Source organism: Lagopus muta, chromosome 4 (assembly GCF_023343835.1).
Source record: "Lagopus muta isolate bLagMut1 chromosome 4, bLagMut1 primary, whole genome shotgun sequence".
Taxonomy (NCBI): Eukaryota; Metazoa; Chordata; class Aves; order Galliformes; family Phasianidae; genus Lagopus; species Lagopus muta.
In genome coordinates this window covers 57,903,842-57,921,585 of record NC_064436.1, presented here as the reverse complement: position 1 = coordinate 57,921,585, position 17,744 = coordinate 57,903,842, and the positions used below count along the sequence as shown (strand labels likewise).

The 17,744-nt window shown below is 38.6% G+C and overlaps 1 long non-coding RNA gene across 1 annotated transcript in view; it reads right to left on the bottom strand.

Moving 5' to 3' along the window:
• Window positions 1-1,145: 1,145 nt before the first annotated feature.
• Window positions 1,146-17,744, bottom strand: part of LOC125692069 (uncharacterized) — a 49,702-nt gene continuing 33,103 nt past the window's right edge. Inside the window, exon 3 of the long non-coding RNA XR_007376434.1 lies at window positions 1,146-1,392. This is a non-coding gene — a long non-coding RNA (uncharacterized LOC125692069). The remainder of the gene's footprint in view (window positions 1,393-17,744) is intronic.

Sequence of the window (17,744 nt, the reverse complement as noted above, 5' to 3'; positions counted from 1 at the left end):
GGGCAAGCAGTATCCCTGGTCAACACCTCCTCATTTTAAAACTGGAAAGCTACATGCAGTAAGAAGCCATTCCTTTTGTTTAATTTTTTGGCTTTTATCTTCAGCCTAAGCTGTCACCACCTTTTTTTCAGCCATACTCTTTGGATGTGGCTGTGAAATAGATATGAAATATAGTTTTGGAGACAAGCTTCAAAAATGGCAGTCCTTGATAACCAGCATTCCCTAGGGCTCTTAGAGAAACTGTGAGCACTTCTAGATTTTTAGAAAGATTTTTATTATTATAGAGAAATACTTGGGGGGGGGGGGGGGGGGGGAGAAGCCAGACTGACTGGCGACTTCACAGTTTCTTACTGCTGGTAAACCAGACTTATCTTGAAATCCAGCAGGTTAATCAGAGCAATAAGGACTGTTCAGCATCAATGACTTATGGTGGATCTTTTATCTAAGTAAATGGTGGAAAAAACATTAAGGGATGCACAGGCAGATTTTCTAATTGGCATCAGGATCACATTCACTGCAAGTCCCACTGAGCGTTTGTACAGTCTTAGATTATTTTAAAGGGACAAAGACACAGAAAACATTATGGGAAGGAGCAATTTCCATCAAGCTCCATGATGATTTTGAATTTCTCAGAGAAGATCTAAGAAGATCTAAGTTCGCACTTCTTTGTAGGAAGTGACAAGAAAAATTCCAAATTGCAAGAGAGGCTCTTGGAGAGTAGAGTCCATGCTGCAGAGTATCTCCCATATTTTCAATTAAGTATGTAAGCCATACCTTGATTAGCAAGCAACTAGGAAGGATGGTAGAAACTTAGAAATTGGACAGTGATACTTCATAAGCTCAAAACAGTGGTTTTTGGATTGTTTCTGCCCCACAGTGCTGCAGAGGAATTTGTACAGCTGTTGATGACAGCAAAGCAGAGTCCAAGGTAGGTACCTTTGACCTGAACTCAATACATGGATTTGAAGCAATTCCTGCAAATAAGCTGAATGTGAAGTACTGTATGTCAGAGCCTAGTGGGTAGAATCTTTGGAGATTTTTTCAGTGTCAGTAGTTTCAGGAGAAAAGCAGATACTCTGAAACATTTACAGCTTTACAGCTCATTTGAACTACAATCCTTTTATTTATTTGTTTGTTTATTTTTATTTCCACAAATCAAAATACTCCCTTATTGCAAGAAAACTGTGCTACTTTACTTGCCTTAAAATACTGCCGGTGTGACCCGAGAGATGTCACAGCCTCATGCCATATTCCTGGGCTCATTGTTTTTCCTCTTCCATGATGAGAAGTTCAGCTCATTCCAGCATGAAACCAGTTGACTTAGAACACAGCTGGGAGCTGGACCACACATACAGATAAACACCACAGACTTTCTTTGTTCTGGACATCACCCTGTAAAATAGTAAGGCCAAAGCCACACTGTAATCCCCAACTCCCTATTATTCTTTATTACCCTCTTTTTAGGTACAGGCAGAGATCAGTTGTTTTCTATACATTGTTCAATAGCAATGTTCTCCATATACTATAGTCTTGCAATCTAAAAAGCTTGGTCTAAAAAAAAATCACTTTAAGGACATCAGTAATTTTTAAGGCATTTTACATTTTACAGTTTATTTGGTATTGAAGTAAATCTCATTATTTATGGTAACATTCACTAGAATCTTCTGTCTGGAACATGCATCTTTTTTTAAATGAACATCAGGCACAGAACTTTCCTTATTCCTTTTTTTATCAGAATAAAACAAATGCAGCAAAAATAAGAAAAAGAGACACTCTAAGGAGTGTCGGATCTTGTTGGCCAGATGAAACAAAGCAATCTGGTCTCCACACGAGTAATGCAGATATTTTTCTGAGGTACTTTAAACAGATGAGAACATGCATTTCTGTATCTCAAGGGTAGTCTTGTCAAAGCTCAGAAAATGATGCAGGTCTGACGTTCTCACTTTAACAAAGCTGCTTTCTAGTAATGAAAAGAAATCTGAATGACAAAATTCAATAATTCCACTTATTTCTATACAAGCAAAACCTCATTAGAGATCTCTATACTCCTCTACAGCCACTAAGAAATCCTGACAATTTTAGCAGGTCTATATCCTAGCACACCATTTACATCTTGCCAGATAGATCAGATCAATACACACACTCCACTGTCATTTGGAAAAAAATCAATAGAGCACAGCATGTGAAGTGGAAAGTCAACAGAATCAGAGTTAACACTATATACATTATTGGTTGAAAAGCAAGGTCAGGCTTCAGTCTGAAGAAAAATATCTACTGTCTTTCATAAGTGAAAGACTTCAAAAATACCATTTGGGGCACTTTAAATAGACGGTAAAAATATGACACAGAGACAGTTGGACTTTTGTTTTACTTCTATATTTAAAAAAAAATAAAAATGAAGACTTACATTGCATCAGTAGTCTTTTTGGAAGCATTTATAAAAATGAAGTATCAAACCAACAGCAAAAGCATCTAAGATGTTTTATTATTATCTTTTAAAAAAGCTGCATATTTTGCAGGCAATACTGAATTTATAAAATTTGAGGGGAAAAGTGAAATATTTCATTATCATAAATGGCAGACTGTCAAAAAAAAAAAAAAAAAAAAAAAAAAAAAGACCTCTGCAGCAGTGAGCTGAAATTGGTAACACTAGGCTTATAAGGGACAACGAAGTGCAACTGGAACCATCAAAGAAGCAAGAACCTAAAAGGCGCCTGAAAAGGGGAGAGAACAGCCTCCAGCTTCCACGTCTGAGAAACACAGACCAGTGTTATATCATCTGGTCTGACTTCAGTGCCAACTGCCATTAAATTCTAAAGCTGAAACTAATACTTTAGCTCTTTTCCCGCAGTTTCAACTATTGTTTTCTTGTTCTCCTTTCAAAATGCCACAAGTTTCTGGGCCAGTCCTTAGTGCCAGTTCAAATTAAGGATTTTTCATTCTTTAAAACTTTATCCAGAAAACTCTACTACCATGCTTGTTCCGACTGGGTGTAGACCAGGAGTCAAAAGACTATGCATCTTAATATAGTAATACATGCCTTAATATTCAGTGATTATTTGTGGTTTTCTTTTTTTATTTAATTTGTCTTGAATGAGGACAGGATGTTTTAATTGGGAGGATGTGTTTTGATCGTATTGTTTCCTTTGAATGGATCTTATTTTAATGTCCCTATTTAATCTGTTCCAAAATCCCCGTATTTAGATCAGCTTGGTTTGCATTTTAAGAGTAGTTCACTTGGTTTGGGTTACTGTAAATACACAATTGGTTATAGTCTACTGAGAAATAATGCAAGACATTCACTCCTTCTGAGTTGTCATTTAGCAAAGATAATCTAAGTCTGGAAGCATTTTAGCATGAAGACACTGTAGATAATCATGGATTTGACATAACCATCTATCTAATTGATGGTTGGCTGCTGTGGTTTGTTGGTTTAGTTGTTTTTTTTTTTTCTTTTTATTCAGCTCCAGTGTTAGTAACATTTCCATCTAGGAAAGTTCATTGCTGTCTGGTAGTACTTTAAGAGGAATAAAGAAATATGAAGTATGAGGGAGTTTTGTGCAGTGATTGTCAGAAAATAAGGATGGTAATACTTTTTTGAAGTAGAATCTAATAATTTTTTCTTATGATGTTTTCAAGACAGGATTTTTCTTGCATTATCTTGATGTTATCTGCAATAACATCTGTACATTGTACCCACAGCAGGAGGGCATTCAAAATTCCAAAATTGTCCTTAGCATCATTTTTAGATTTTTTTCATCTTCTCACTTTTCTAAACTGTAGACAAACTTTTTACTTTAAATTATGTATTGCAGGTTCTCACTGCTGTTTCTTTTCCTTGTTGTTTCCTCCGAAGTTCTCAAATGAGATTTGTCTGGTGATTTGTGCAATTTGATTTTCTCAAGTTATTTTATTTCTTTCACCTTTTCCTCAAAAATTAATTAATATATTAAATTAAACTAAAAAAAATCTAGTTCTGTCTTCATGTTATTTGAATTACTTGTACACAGGGTTACTCCATTTGTTATTCAAAACATATTGAAACTATGGTCTTTCCCTTAGATCTATACAAACAATCCTTTTCCCAAATCTTATACTTTTCCAAGTTTAATAACTCACTCTAGGTATACTGAGCTGTATATATAATGGTTTGGGGCACTGAGCAATGATATTAAACTCTTATCACCGTGCATCATGGAGAGAAGTGCTAACTTACGTTAGAGAATCACAGAATTACAGGGTTGGAAGGGACCTCAAGGATCATGAATCTCCAACCCCCTGCCACAGGCAGGGCCACCAACCTCCCCATTTAACACTAGACCAGGCTGCCCAGGGCCCCATCCAATCTGGCCTTGAACACCTCCAGGGATGGGGCATCCACAGCCTCTCTGGGCAGCCTGTTCCAGAACCTCACCATCCTCTCTGTAAAGAATTTCCTCCTGACATCCAACCTAAATCTCCCCTCCCTCAACTTAAAACTATTTCCCCTTGTCCTGCAGTTATCAACCCTTTCAAAGAGTTGATTCCCCTCCTCTTTGTAGGCTCCCCTTCGGTATCGAAATACTGCAATGAAGTAATCCCACAGCCTTCTTTTCTCCAGGCTGAACTTGTTTTGGTCTAATTTGCTTGACAATATATCTGTCCTTTGAACTCCCACCTTGAGGTAACTATTTCTTTGAATTACATGGACAGCCTTGGAGAAACCATTACTTCAGATAAGGGGCTAAGTTGGAAGGGGATGAATACAAGCCCTCCCATAGAGGTTAATTAATCCTCCCCTACAACTGTCTACATCAGTAGAACTCCCACAGAGACAGTCATTGCACATTTAATACTGAAGCATAATAGTGGGAACAAGAACTGGGTTCAGTTGCCAAGAATACATCTTCTGCACTCAATCACGTATCTTAATTTATGCAGCTATTATTGTTCAAATGTAAGAACATCTACATACACTTCTGGATGAAAAATTTCAAGGAGCTGGACCACATGGAAATTAATAGATACAATAAGAACATGAACAGATGTCCTTCAGAACTCTATCCTCCACCCAAAAACATGACCTTGGTTCTAGCTCCCAGTTAAGGAAACATGCCACATCTTTTACCCATTGATTTTTACTTGAAAGTTTCTTGGATAGAGTGGTGATAAGTGGCATAATAAATATGAAAGCTATATACATTTTGGTCTGTCCAACGCTGAATTTGCAAACACTACAGGGAACAGACAATATAGTGATGACAACAACTAAGAGTCTTGATACTTGGTTTTAGGATGAGATTCAGCACAGAGTATCTACTTATTGAAGTGCTTGATTTATCCTCCACAGAATCCATAACACATTTCTATTGCTCTGTCTCAAAAGTGTTTCTGAAGCTTGACCTGGGTATATACGTGTTCAACCCCTTTGCACCCATTCAAGATTCATTAATCTGTTCTGTGAGAAAATTAAGATGGTCAAGTGAGACAAACATTCTCAATCTTAATTTTCTTCCATTCTTTCTTTAGATCAAGGAAAGATAATTTCTTGACCTTTTATGGATTTTGATTGCAAGTAATATCCATCTCAACAGCATTTCACTGCAACAGCAAAGAAACTAACTAACTTGTTAGTATTTTGCTAACAAAATCATTTTAGGTCTATAATGTGACACAGATGAATATAATTTTGAAAAAACTTGTGAAGTAACAGTAACGGGCAACTGCTAACATGTTTGTTGTGTGGGAATCTAGGCTAATTATTGTCTACTCTCTGCTGACTCTGTGATTCATCAGCAAATGTACCATTTTTAAGAAAAACTGATAAAATGGCATAGCAAGTGAACATATACAGAGCTGCTTAACAGCACTGTATTACTCAAACGCGCTGCCAAGAGCTCAGGCTTCACAGGTATCTACAAAGGAATGTAATGGGTGAGTGAATTTGACTTTGCTACTTAAAAAAAATCTATTGAGAACAGTGACAATGGTACATCATACTAGGAACAAAGTTTGGGGGTTTTTTTGGTTTTGTTTTTTTTCAGGGGGGATTTTTTTTGTTTGTTTGTTTTTTCAAGAATGGCTTAATCGAGATGTGAGAAAGAGGAAATAAGCAGGACCTGTTTCCCTGCTTGGCATCATCCAAGTTAATACATTATGGGAGTTGCATGATGCTGTGTGGTATCAACTCCTACACACTTCACCTGTGTTAGCATAATCTTCAGAGCCCCAAATCAATGTAGAGCAGAACAGGGGAGCTCAGGTGCATGCAATGCATCTGAGTGACTGGAAGGGGTGGAGTCAGGATACACTCCTTCCCAATCCTCATTTAAGGGTTGGCAGGGGAAGCAAGAGTATCTCTCTAGAGAGCCCTGCCTATTTGGAGATCTTACAGGTCTTCTGAAGGTAAGCAGTTTCTTTCTCTTATTTCTGTGCCCACTACTATTGCATCAAATGCTGTCGCATCCTTACCTCACTGTGGTATGAGGTCTTGCTGCTCTTCTGTCTTGTTGTGCTTTTTATTGTGTTACGATTACTACACAGAGGTGGGCATCACCAAAATGAAAGGTACAAAAATGATCATTTGCTCATAGTTATAGTAATAAGACTTATGTTTCAGTACTCAGTGACATTAGGGATCATCTTCATGCTGCATTCATTTTTGTATGAAGTATAAACTGGGTAGCTTTTAAAAATAACTTTGTTCTAGTCTTTCTTCCAGTTAAAAGAAACAAAATAAGAAAGTCTTCCCTGTAAATTTATCATCATTGAAGCTCTTCTATTTCTAACCAATAGAAGTAAATCCTCAGGTGTGTTGTGTAGTCCTCACAATTATTTAGTTACTTTATTACAAAAGCATTTGTTTATTCTTAATTAAAAAGCACACCAACATTAATTAATCTGAAAACATTCAGATTAATGCCAAAACAGTGGTTATGTTTTTTGCTTTGTGTCTAACAATGCAGTAATTCATGGTATGTTTTTCATCAAGGCAGTTAATTGATAAAGATCTTGTATCAAAAGGAGTAGTAAATCTTCCACAAGTCTTAGTTAGTACAGAGCCATGTTAGATGCATTTTTGTGAAGATGTAAATGCGAACTCACTGTAGTCTATAGTTTATTCAAATAAAACCTGGGAAGACAAGAAAACAGTGAATTTAATCTCTTGAGCACCATCTAATGACCAAACTGTAAAATCACAATGACCAGTAAGCATGTTAGTAATCAACTGAAAGATTGAATCTTTCAACTCAAATTGGTCTGGAATTGCTGTCAGAGGTTCAAATTGAAAGGAGCTTTTTGCTGAAATGGAAATCTCAGTTAGTTTGACAACTCCTGAGGAAATTCCTTATGAAAACATCACCTGTAAATGCTAGCACTTTGTTTTAAGACTTTTTTTTTTTTTTTTTTTTTAACCCATGCATATAACCACAGAAGTACTTAAACAATTAAAGACTCACTATTTTTAGTTTTCCCCTGGGAGAGGAAAAAATATGTACTAACAAGAGGCAACTAAGCATAGCTGTTCAGTATTTCCAAAAGTTCTTTTACTCTAGACTTGCAAATAGGACATAAAAGTTCTAGCTGTGTTACTTCTAGCATAGTATTTTGTATTTACAGTAGTCTAAACACGCACAAAATGATGTCTGTCCAGAAATCGAATTATTTAAGGACAGTTTAAAAAAAAAAAAAAAACACATCCAAAAAGAAGCTAGGATGAGTAGTGTGAATGAATACTAAGGCTTCTCATATCAGACATGTATGATTCCTTCAAATGCCTTAAAGTGTCAGTCCTCAACCAAGGATTACTTCCAGAGTTAAGAAGGACAAAGGGGGAGGGGAAAAAGCCATGATGAAGAGAATAGAAAGATGGAAATAAGATAGATATGGAAGGGCAAGAAAAGATCTGGATCAGAGAGGAACAGAAGGTTGGACAGAACAAAATCATCTTAATGAAGGAGGAAGAAGTGACAGTACTTTTAGCAAAGGTTGGATGAAGGGCACATTAAATGCTTTTAAGCATTTTTATGCTAAACTAGAAAGCTCAAGTTGTTCATAAGACAGACCAAACCGAGGCACAGATGGGATACTAAACATAAATAAATATAGGAATCTAATCTTCCTGACACTCCTGAAGATATTCTGAAGGAGGCTTTAGTTCAGATCAGGAGTGTACTTCTACTATGGGGGATTTAGTGGTGGTGCCCACTTTACTGCACTTTGCAGCATGAATTGATCTCGGAGCACACAAACTGGATTTCTTTATGATGAGGGTATGCTGCAGTGTGAAGCATAAATATCTCTGGGTCTGATCCTGCAAGAGCTGAACCAGTTTAGACTACATCTGGGTGAAGGTCTGCCAAGGAAGTCAGGTTTTCAGCACACTGTGGCAGGCTCAGAAAGCCCTACAGAAGCAGTCTTCCTCTGTCCCATCCACAAGACACTGCTCCCAGCATAGCTGCAGCTATGGGTTTGCTGTCACACCAAAGATGAGAGCTAACTCCAAGGAAATTCTCGTCCTGAAGACATCTGGAGATTTTCCAATCAATATTAGTGACATCTTTTTTTTTTTTTTTTTTTTTTAAAAAACAAACAAACAAAAAAAACATCTGCCACCGGGTTTTAAAGCACATTTCAAGAGTGAATAGTTGTGGACCAACTCTAGATTTCAGTTCTATTTGAGCTTGGTGTGTCCTGGCAGAGACAGTGGCATTTCCTTTGGAGTTGCAGCTCCATCGTTATGAATGCCACTTTCACTCCAAATATTGGCGGCCATCTACTTACTCAGCCTTCATGCTAATGCAAAAATTGTTATTCACCGAGAGTAGGATGGAACTGGTAAAATAAGGGCCCAATTTACAGTTTGTTCTCCACCCAGCTTCACCCACTGCCTGTGTGTGGCATATGGGGCTCCCATTAGCAGGTGTCAGTGGCCCAGAAGTACTTGCGTGGGTTTGTCTGGGCAGTAGGAGTGGCTGGGCCCTGAAAAGCAGGTGCTAATTGATTGGGGTTAGTGCAGCTGACAGGGCAGAAAGGCTCAGTGTTCTGCACTCCCACCTCCTGGCATGGTGAGCAGCAGCTGGCATTTATGCACTTCATTAAAAACACCCCGCTGTCTGTCAGAAGAGTCCCCAGATTACAGTGTGGACTGAGGGGCATTGAGTGAGTGGCGGTGGGAAGTTTGCACAGCACCTGCCTGTGTTGTATCTGGCATATGCTACTGCTTGTAGGCCCCATCTTTCATGAGCAAATAAGCTTGCATAGATATTTTTAATATATTTTTAAATATGTATATATAGCCTGAGTAGAAGGAGAAGAGGGTGTTTGGTCTAATTCTGATTTCCCACTTCTGCCTACCCGAAAGTGTCTCCCACCTTCTGCAAGCAGTGCTCGGCTCTGCTACTGTGCTCAGACAAGGAGCCTGAGCTGGAGAGCAGCAGGGACAGAAATTGCAGAGATTACCACCTGAAAGAGCTTTTGCAGGACCAAAATTTAAAAAAAAAAAAAAAAAAAAAAAAAAAAAAAAAAAAAAAAATTCCATCGGCCAGAAGGGGGCAGGGCAGTCCGAGAAACCGCCAAGTAGTGGTAGTGCTGCGCCGGGACGCACAGCCGGAGGTGTCCTGATGCAAGGGGCAGTGATGGGTCCAGGAGTTCTAGGGGCAGGAGGTGGTGAGGGGCACGCTGCTGTAAGAGGATTGCCTCTCTCAGTCCCACACCTTGTGTCAAATCTCTCTTCCTTCTTATAAAGCCATCAGTTTCACAAACAGCGGTCAAAATGTGGGGAAGGGATTTAGGATGAGCTGTGTGGCGAAGAGGGCTTGCATTCATCCCTGGAAGTGTCCTTGGAGATATTCAAGGTCAGGCTGCTTTGGGCTCTGAGCAATCTGATCTACCTGTAGGCTTTCATTGCAGGAGGGCTGGACTAAGTGACCTTTAAAGGCCTCTTCCAACTCAAAGAATTCTATGAAGTGGTGACATCTTCCGCTTAGGGAGGTGAGAAGTTCTTCTCCTCCTCATTTTCAAATTTGCCCTGGCAGTATGACCTCTGTTCCTAAATATAACCAGCTCGATACCATCCAGAGGATGACTCCAATTCCTCCCAGTCCCAGCTGGCTCACGGTGCTCCTGGCCAGGTTTCACAGCTCCACTGTGTGAGAGTTGGCCTGTCACAGTGGCTCCATCACGTGCTGGTGTGGCACATCTGTGCTGATAACACCATGAGCTCAAGTCAGCAATCCCACTGGGATCAGATCAATGCAGCTCCTGTGACTCAGTGCTCACCTGCATGAATAAACCTCTTCATTTACCATGGAGAACTGAGTACCTATGAGGTTCTCAGATTCTCATGTAGTTAATGTTTGAAGAAGTTTGAGCAGCTCAGGAGAATGAGTTTCTCTGAAAAACCACACCTGGCAGTTACACGTTCCATTTGCATTATATTTAGGTCTGCCTAGACAGGGAAGTGCTCTGCTAGTCCACAAAACTAGATGGAGAGTAAGCAAACAAGGGAAGGAGAAAGATGGTTATCAAAGATGTCAGGGATTTGGGCATCTCAGTAAAATCTGTCTTTCAGTTTTATACCCATCTGTCTTTCAGCATATACCCATTCTGACTGCCCTATTAACATATTTAAAGTCACTGTGTGACACACATAATGGAGCAAAGCATCGTGTATTCTCAATGCAGCTCTCAAACATGAATTGATCCATTACTACTAGAGGTGAAAAACAGCTGATTAGAAGTAAAACTTCCAGTAAAGTGCACATGTGCTGTGGTGGATGGCAGTTGTGCGCCTGTATATCCAGGGGTAATGCCAGGCTGTTTTTCCCATTACTCTTCTGCTGCATACAACAGCAGGGTGACAATGACTTAGCAAGATGATTATGTGCCCAGGGAAAGTCAGCAGCTTATTTCATTAGTTGTTAAAGAGATGCCTATAATGGAAATGCTTTTAAAAATTTGATACTATTTGGTGGTTTTTTTTTTTGTTGTTTTTTTTTTTTTTTCTTGTATTGCGATATGAACTTCATAGCCACGAGGGACAGCTTCACATTATTGCTGTGGTTATATGTCAAAGCCTGACCCATCTTTTTTTTTAATCTGAAAAGAAAAAAAATCTGCAGAACAAGGAGGAAGTGAAGGCAGCTTTTGGCTAAACAGCACAAACTCACAGAAAAGGCCAATATGAAATCCAAGATTAATATCCCCATGCAACATACACTGTATTTTCAAAAGTCAAGTGCTTGGGTCTCTTTGCTGCCATGTGCACTAGAACGAGTATTTGTAATGCGTTGTAAAGCTAACAAGCTTGGTTAAGCAGAGGTGTGTGGTCTTTCAAAGTGTATTCCCAGGGTATAACCTCCCTCCTCAAGAAACTCATTTATCACTGTGATGGTTTCACCTCATTGGAAGCCAAGTTATTGTCACCCTTAAAATAATGTACCTTGACAGGAAAAAATGAAATTCATTTGAAAAGGTATACAGTTATCACACTCTGGAGTCCAAATATAGACTATCATGTCAAAACATTAAGCAGATGAAAACTTTTTCTATGTATATGTTGAAGGTGGCAGTTGTAGCACAGATTTTTTTTTTTTAAAACTGGATGTATTTGGTTGTGTGCATACGGAATAATACATGGCCTGTGGTTGGCTGTCTTTACAGGGGAGGTGTGCATGCTTCATAGCAGCCCTGGTATGGCAGCCAAGGCTTTTAAAATGTTCAGCCAGACTGAGAAACTTGCACATGTATTTAATAGGCAGTAACTGTTTAAATGATTGGTCACCCCCTAGTGCACAGCTATATTTCAGGTGTTGTGAGTGTGCTAAATCTTCTCCTGTCCTCTTTTGCAACTGATGTTTGCACTCTGGAGTCTCTTAAATCTTTCTCTTTGACCCTCCATTTTCAAAAGTCATTGAGGACCCAGGGCTGGACTAAATGAAGCTCCAAGTGGAAACTGTTCCAAGTTAAATCGCAGTCCCTCAGATATGTATTTTCAAATCACTTTGACACCCAGTGTTCACCCTGGAGGAGCCTCGGAGCACTTTGTGCCAAGTGCAGTCACAGCCACCTCTTCCTGAGTCACAGCCTGCTCAGGTCTCTGCAAGGGCTTTTGGCCCTGGGTTTTGGGGAAATTATTTTGAATGATTTTAGGTTTGTTGGCTATTTTTTTTATTTTTTATTTTTTATTTATTTTTTAGCTGACAGACTTCTTGTATTCTTCATCTTACAACTTCGGTTTTTGAAATAATTCATTATGTTTTTATACAACTAGTTTCACCTTTGCTAGTTTTCAAAGCATTCTTGAGGGTTGTCTGTCATTTCCATGAATGTGCCATAGAATACTCTGTGTGGCTGTACCTGTCAGGGTAAGCAAGTGTCTCCTCAGCTGTGTATAACTTTTGTATTTCTCTTCACCAATCTTTGCGTATTCAGCTATAAGAGGACCTTTAAATCCACATTTAGACTTTCATTTAAGCAGTCTGAATTTCACAATTGTGATTTTCTTTTTTTCTTCTGATACCTAGTGGACTGAAAAAGAAGTGTAGACTTGCTGTGAAAGCAGCAGATGATATCAGTTATAGGAGATGAGCTACATGTAAAGGAAAAGGCTCACACAAGGGGGGGGGGGGGGGGGGGGTTGGAAAAGCCAGCAAACAAACTTTCACATAGGAGTGTTTCTTCTGCTTTCCCTATCAGTTTATTTCTGGCTTGCATGTCTTTCTCATTGTATTCAATCTATTTTACCAAGTTGTCAAGCACAGACAAAAGCAACTTGTCATCATGTTTCATCTGGATAGAGACACAATCAAAAGAAATAATTCTGCAAGAGCTCTGGGGCACTGGGTTTAGAAAGGCTTAGGGGCTTCCTCAAAAGCCAACTTGCCCTCCTTACGTAAGGCTCAGAAGTCAAGGATGAATAAATATTATTTAAAACTTAAAGCTCATTAGTAAAGCTCTGATGCAAATCCTTTTTGTAAGAATGTTCAATTTTGGAAGAAACCATTTGCAACGATTTATTTTATTGGAATTTCATTCTGAGGCAAACAGCACTTCTGACAATTTTAAAGCATGCCTTGAGGATATTTTTGCAAATTAATATTTCAGTTTTTATTCTGCAATAACTTTTCATTTACTTTTTTCTTAGTTTACCTCATAGTCATATAACATATGATCAAATTCCAGCCCGCACAAACCATAAGAAAATTAAATGTTTCCATCTTGTCAATTGAAGAACCTTCAATCCAAAAAAAGAAGACATTTGAGAAGCCTGGTTTCTGGAAAATGTTAAATATTCCAGATTTTGTGCCAGTTTAATACACAGCTAAATGTCAAACCCCTTTGCAAAACAAATTTCTGTTTCATTGCAATAAAATCTAGTAACTGGAGATTACAAAAACATAAGGCCTGGTCAGTAAAACAGCCAGATTGCTCCAAATGCTGAGCTTAATACTGATAAAGGAATCACTTGGCAAAACCGGGTCCTACATATATTCAGAAGTCCATCCTGCACTGTATATCTGCATTTTGTTTTCCTTCATTAGTAAAGTTGCTTAACCAGCAGCTTCTTGGCACACAGTGAACTTCTGATGCATTAAAGAGAAAGTATAACAGTTTCAAGGTAGCTCATTTACCATCTGATCAATTCTGATTTGTTCAACTCCATGTAAAAAGAATTGAAATGAATAAGAGATCAGCATTCCAAGGTAGTGATAAATTTCTATTACAAATTTCCAGTTTCCTTCTACAGTTTTCTCACAGAGGAAATATTTATGTTCACTTATAACTGATTCTGATATTTAGAGATGGATTAAAAATGATTCTGAGCTGTCAATCTGTTCAAAAATTTACTTATTAAACAACTTAACAGTTGCTGTAATGAGAACTTCAGTAGGGCTCAAAACCTCACAGTGCTACAAAGGCTTTCACCAGATGTTCTGCTTTCCCAGCAGAATAAAAACTTTTTTTCAAATGCCTTTTCTCCTCCCCTTTATACATGTTACCTGGAGCTGTTTTCCTTTGCTAATCCTATTACTTAAGAGTAAGGTATAACTTAAAGCTCTAAGTATGCAAAAGGTGATTTCATATGTTTTATTACCTAGCAAAAATAGTACCAGCAGGCATAGAAATATTTCACTATGGGGATGTGAATAAAATGCAGAATAAACTCAAAATGGTATTAAGAATGTAGAGATTATTTGTGTAATAGTCACTGTAACTGAATGTTAATGCTAAACTCACTCTCTTTTTTCCTAAAAGATGATCGTACAAATAGGCATGTAACAAAAACATCAGATAGGAAGGGCTGCTTCTATTCTGGGAACATGAATCAAACCCAAAATGAAAGGGAGGCATGGACAAAGGAGATTAACCACACTATTAAATAAACAGACAAAACAAGAGGAATGTTGACAAAAGCAGTAAAAAGTATGTTCTGCAGTCACAACCTGCAGAACACTGATCGGGGAAAGGATTTGGTGATAACTGTTGACAGTTAAAAACAGCAACCTGATGTCTGGTAGTAGTTAGGAAGGCAAACAAAACATGGGGAAGTGTAAATAGAAAAGAACGAAGCATAGATCTCAACAGATAACTGTGTCCAGTTACAAAGGGCTGATGTGGCCACACCTGGAGCACCTCATGCTGCTTTGGGTGTTGTCTAACAGGAACTCAAGCATAGGTACAAGGGGTGCAAACACAAACATGAGCTTAGGAGTGGGCCCTTACACCTGGGATCTTTATCCCTGTACAGAACAACTAAGAGTAAAGAAAAGCTGCCTAGCAAATAGCGTTTAAGGGGAAATTCTAAATCAAATAGCTTTAAATTCAAGGGAACGCAATGGAAGTGGCATTGTGTACAATGATAACGTTATAGACTATATATTGGCAATTACTGCAATTACATTTCCACAGAGGTACGTCTAATACTGTGACAGGAAGTGCAGCACAATTTATCGAGAGTGTTTTGACATTACCACGTGGCTTATGGAAGCCATTCAGAGCCTCCTTCTGTGCTTCCAAAGGCCCAGGTACTCTCCCTTGCTTGCCTTTGGAAGTTGGAAATTAAATATTCCTAAGGTTATGTGTACAATATTGAACAGGCAATATTTCAGAAGGGAAATCTGCTTTCATTCTGTTACTTGACAGCCTTATCTACATTAACATAATTTTGATCAGGGGGATAGTTTTGGAAGAGAGTCCTCTGATGGCTCCTTCTTACCATGTGGGTCATTTTTGGAACAATGTTAGAGCGTGCAAACTGAATTATTTTCAGATGAAATTAAACCTTGAGACCAAAATTAAGACTCCAAATGCTTGCGTTTGGGATCATAGTCTCTACTGAAGCTGAAATATAAGCCACGTAATGAGGACACGATGAATATCAGATCCTATGCACCAGCTGCTTTGACATCCAGATTTGTTCCTACTGGGCTACAGTAGTTGCTAAGACAAGCATGGCCTTTATCTATTTCTTAAAAATAGCTCCTCACTGCAGTTCCTGAGCATGTTTTGGTGTCTTGGCTCGCAGTATTTATCTTCAGCGGTGGCAGTAACAATAAATCAGGCATCATTAGTGAGCTATGAGTGGCATATCTATCCCACTGAAAGAGGGCATTATGGAACAGTGGTTGTTATCTTCATTACCTTCTGACTTTTGAAGAAAATCAAAAAGCACCAAATGTGAAGTGAAGGCATTACAGAGCAAAGGAAACCGATAATCCACAAAGCGTCTTTCTCTTCCAAAATATTAGTGCTGTGTAAATACAGATTGTGGAATGGTTTGGCCATTTGCCAGTTCCACTTGGGTGTGAAAAGCAGCCTTCATGGTTGAAAAGCTGTTTTTCTGAACTGCAAATGGCCATGGCCATGTGAGAGACATCTATTTAAGACCTGGCCCAAGTAGAACCAGATGAAAGAAGAAATAGTTGATGGGTCTTTGGGTCAGCTCTGAAGTTTCTTCCATTTTGAATAGCTCCTCAAAGACTTGCTGAGGGACCATCCAAGACAAGTTCAAGCCTTTATCTGACAGCTACTGTCTGCCTACAAAAATACGCTTGCTCAAAGATACATCTTATTAGTAATGACACCCCATCAAAACTTCCTGTGCTTGAAATGGTTTAGTGTCAGTAGATCTTTATAGAAGTCTCATCCATTAATCAGAACAGCAGAATGCCCCAGAGTGTCTGTATTCTTCTAAAGAAGCTGTAAGTGCAGGTTATTCAAGAACTCATTTGCCAGTTATAAATGCTCTGAAGTGCAGAGCAGGAGTAGCGTCAGTGGAGAGCACATTAGGAGCTGATGGTGCAGCTGTGTGGATATATTTCCCTTGACTTGTGTGGCATGGGGCTTAGAAAGTATAAAGGGTAGGAAGTGAGGTGGAACTGGAATTCAGAATGATCAGGGTCTCTCTGCACTAAGAGCACAGCGAAGAAACAGCTGAGTACATAAAACCTCATAAAGAAAACCAAAACAATGATATTCCCTATTGTGACTGTTTAGTCTTTCTGTAGAGACTCATGAGGTCTGGGCTATTATCTATTTTTAATATCACTTGACCTGAAAATTTATGCTACCATCTGGAGAATGTGAAGATTTCTGTGCTAGAGACTTAATGCTGTCAGGGGGGACTGCAAGGGAGGTTCGTTACAAAAATGTTTAAACATTATATGGCAAATGCCACTCACTTCTTTAAATTTTTTCTGTAAAGAACTTAAACAAAAATATGTATCTTAAATTGAGAAATGTAAAAATATAAGTTGAGATGTGAATTCCTGTATGTTATCTCAGATAATATTTGCACTATATTTCTTTCTATTTCAAGACTTTCATTAGCTTAGGAAATTAAGGAAAACTTTCAGAGGTTTGCTGAAAATTTGTCTTTTACTTAATGAATCAGATGTACTAAAAGCAACAGGAAACACAAAAGGCTATTTAAAAACTTTGGAATATTCTTCTTTTTATAGTGTCTATAATGGTTCTGCAGTCATCTCAAAATAGAGAGATGGATTGTTGAATTTCAAAATTTAAATGCCAAAATAAATATGCTCCACATTTGTTGTTTTCATCTTGAAGCACTAAATGCTCACACTTCAAAACTCTGAAAATCTGATGGCTGGAAACTGTATTAATTACAGCAGCGGCAATGGTAACCAAACAACTGATATCATTAGACTTGCAGCAAAGCCAGAAATAAAAGCAAATATTTAAGACTACAAAGCAGAGCTCTTCACCAGAGCAGGCTCAGTTTGGGAAGACGCTGGACCTTGATTGATTTTAGGGCCATTACTGGTCCCAGCACCACTTCCAGTGGTCAGTGCAGCATCTCTGTTTCAGCTGACATAGTAGCTCAGTATCCAGGGAGCAGTTTTTAGCTGAGTGATGTGAGTAGTCCCTTCTTACCTTGCTGGGTGCAATATCCCTCTAGTGCTCACTCAGATTCCTGTAGGTCCTATGTATGTTTATCTGATATTTTCAGCCAGATTAGAAAGCAGGTCTCATTTCAGTGCATCTGAAATAATGTGAGGGCTGTGCTGCAGCCCACCAACATGGTGCTTGTATAATATATGCTTGTTTATATTTTGTGCCATGTGCCCCAACGTGTTAAGCTGTTTAGGACATGTAGCCTCAAAACCTGTACAGGATGTAGAAAACAAATCTTGATTCAATCTTGTCCATACTCCTGAGTGGGATGGTTAGATAATAAGAAAAAAGTCTTTGTCTTTTACAGTGAGGGTGGTGAGGCACTGGAACAGGTTGCCCAGTGA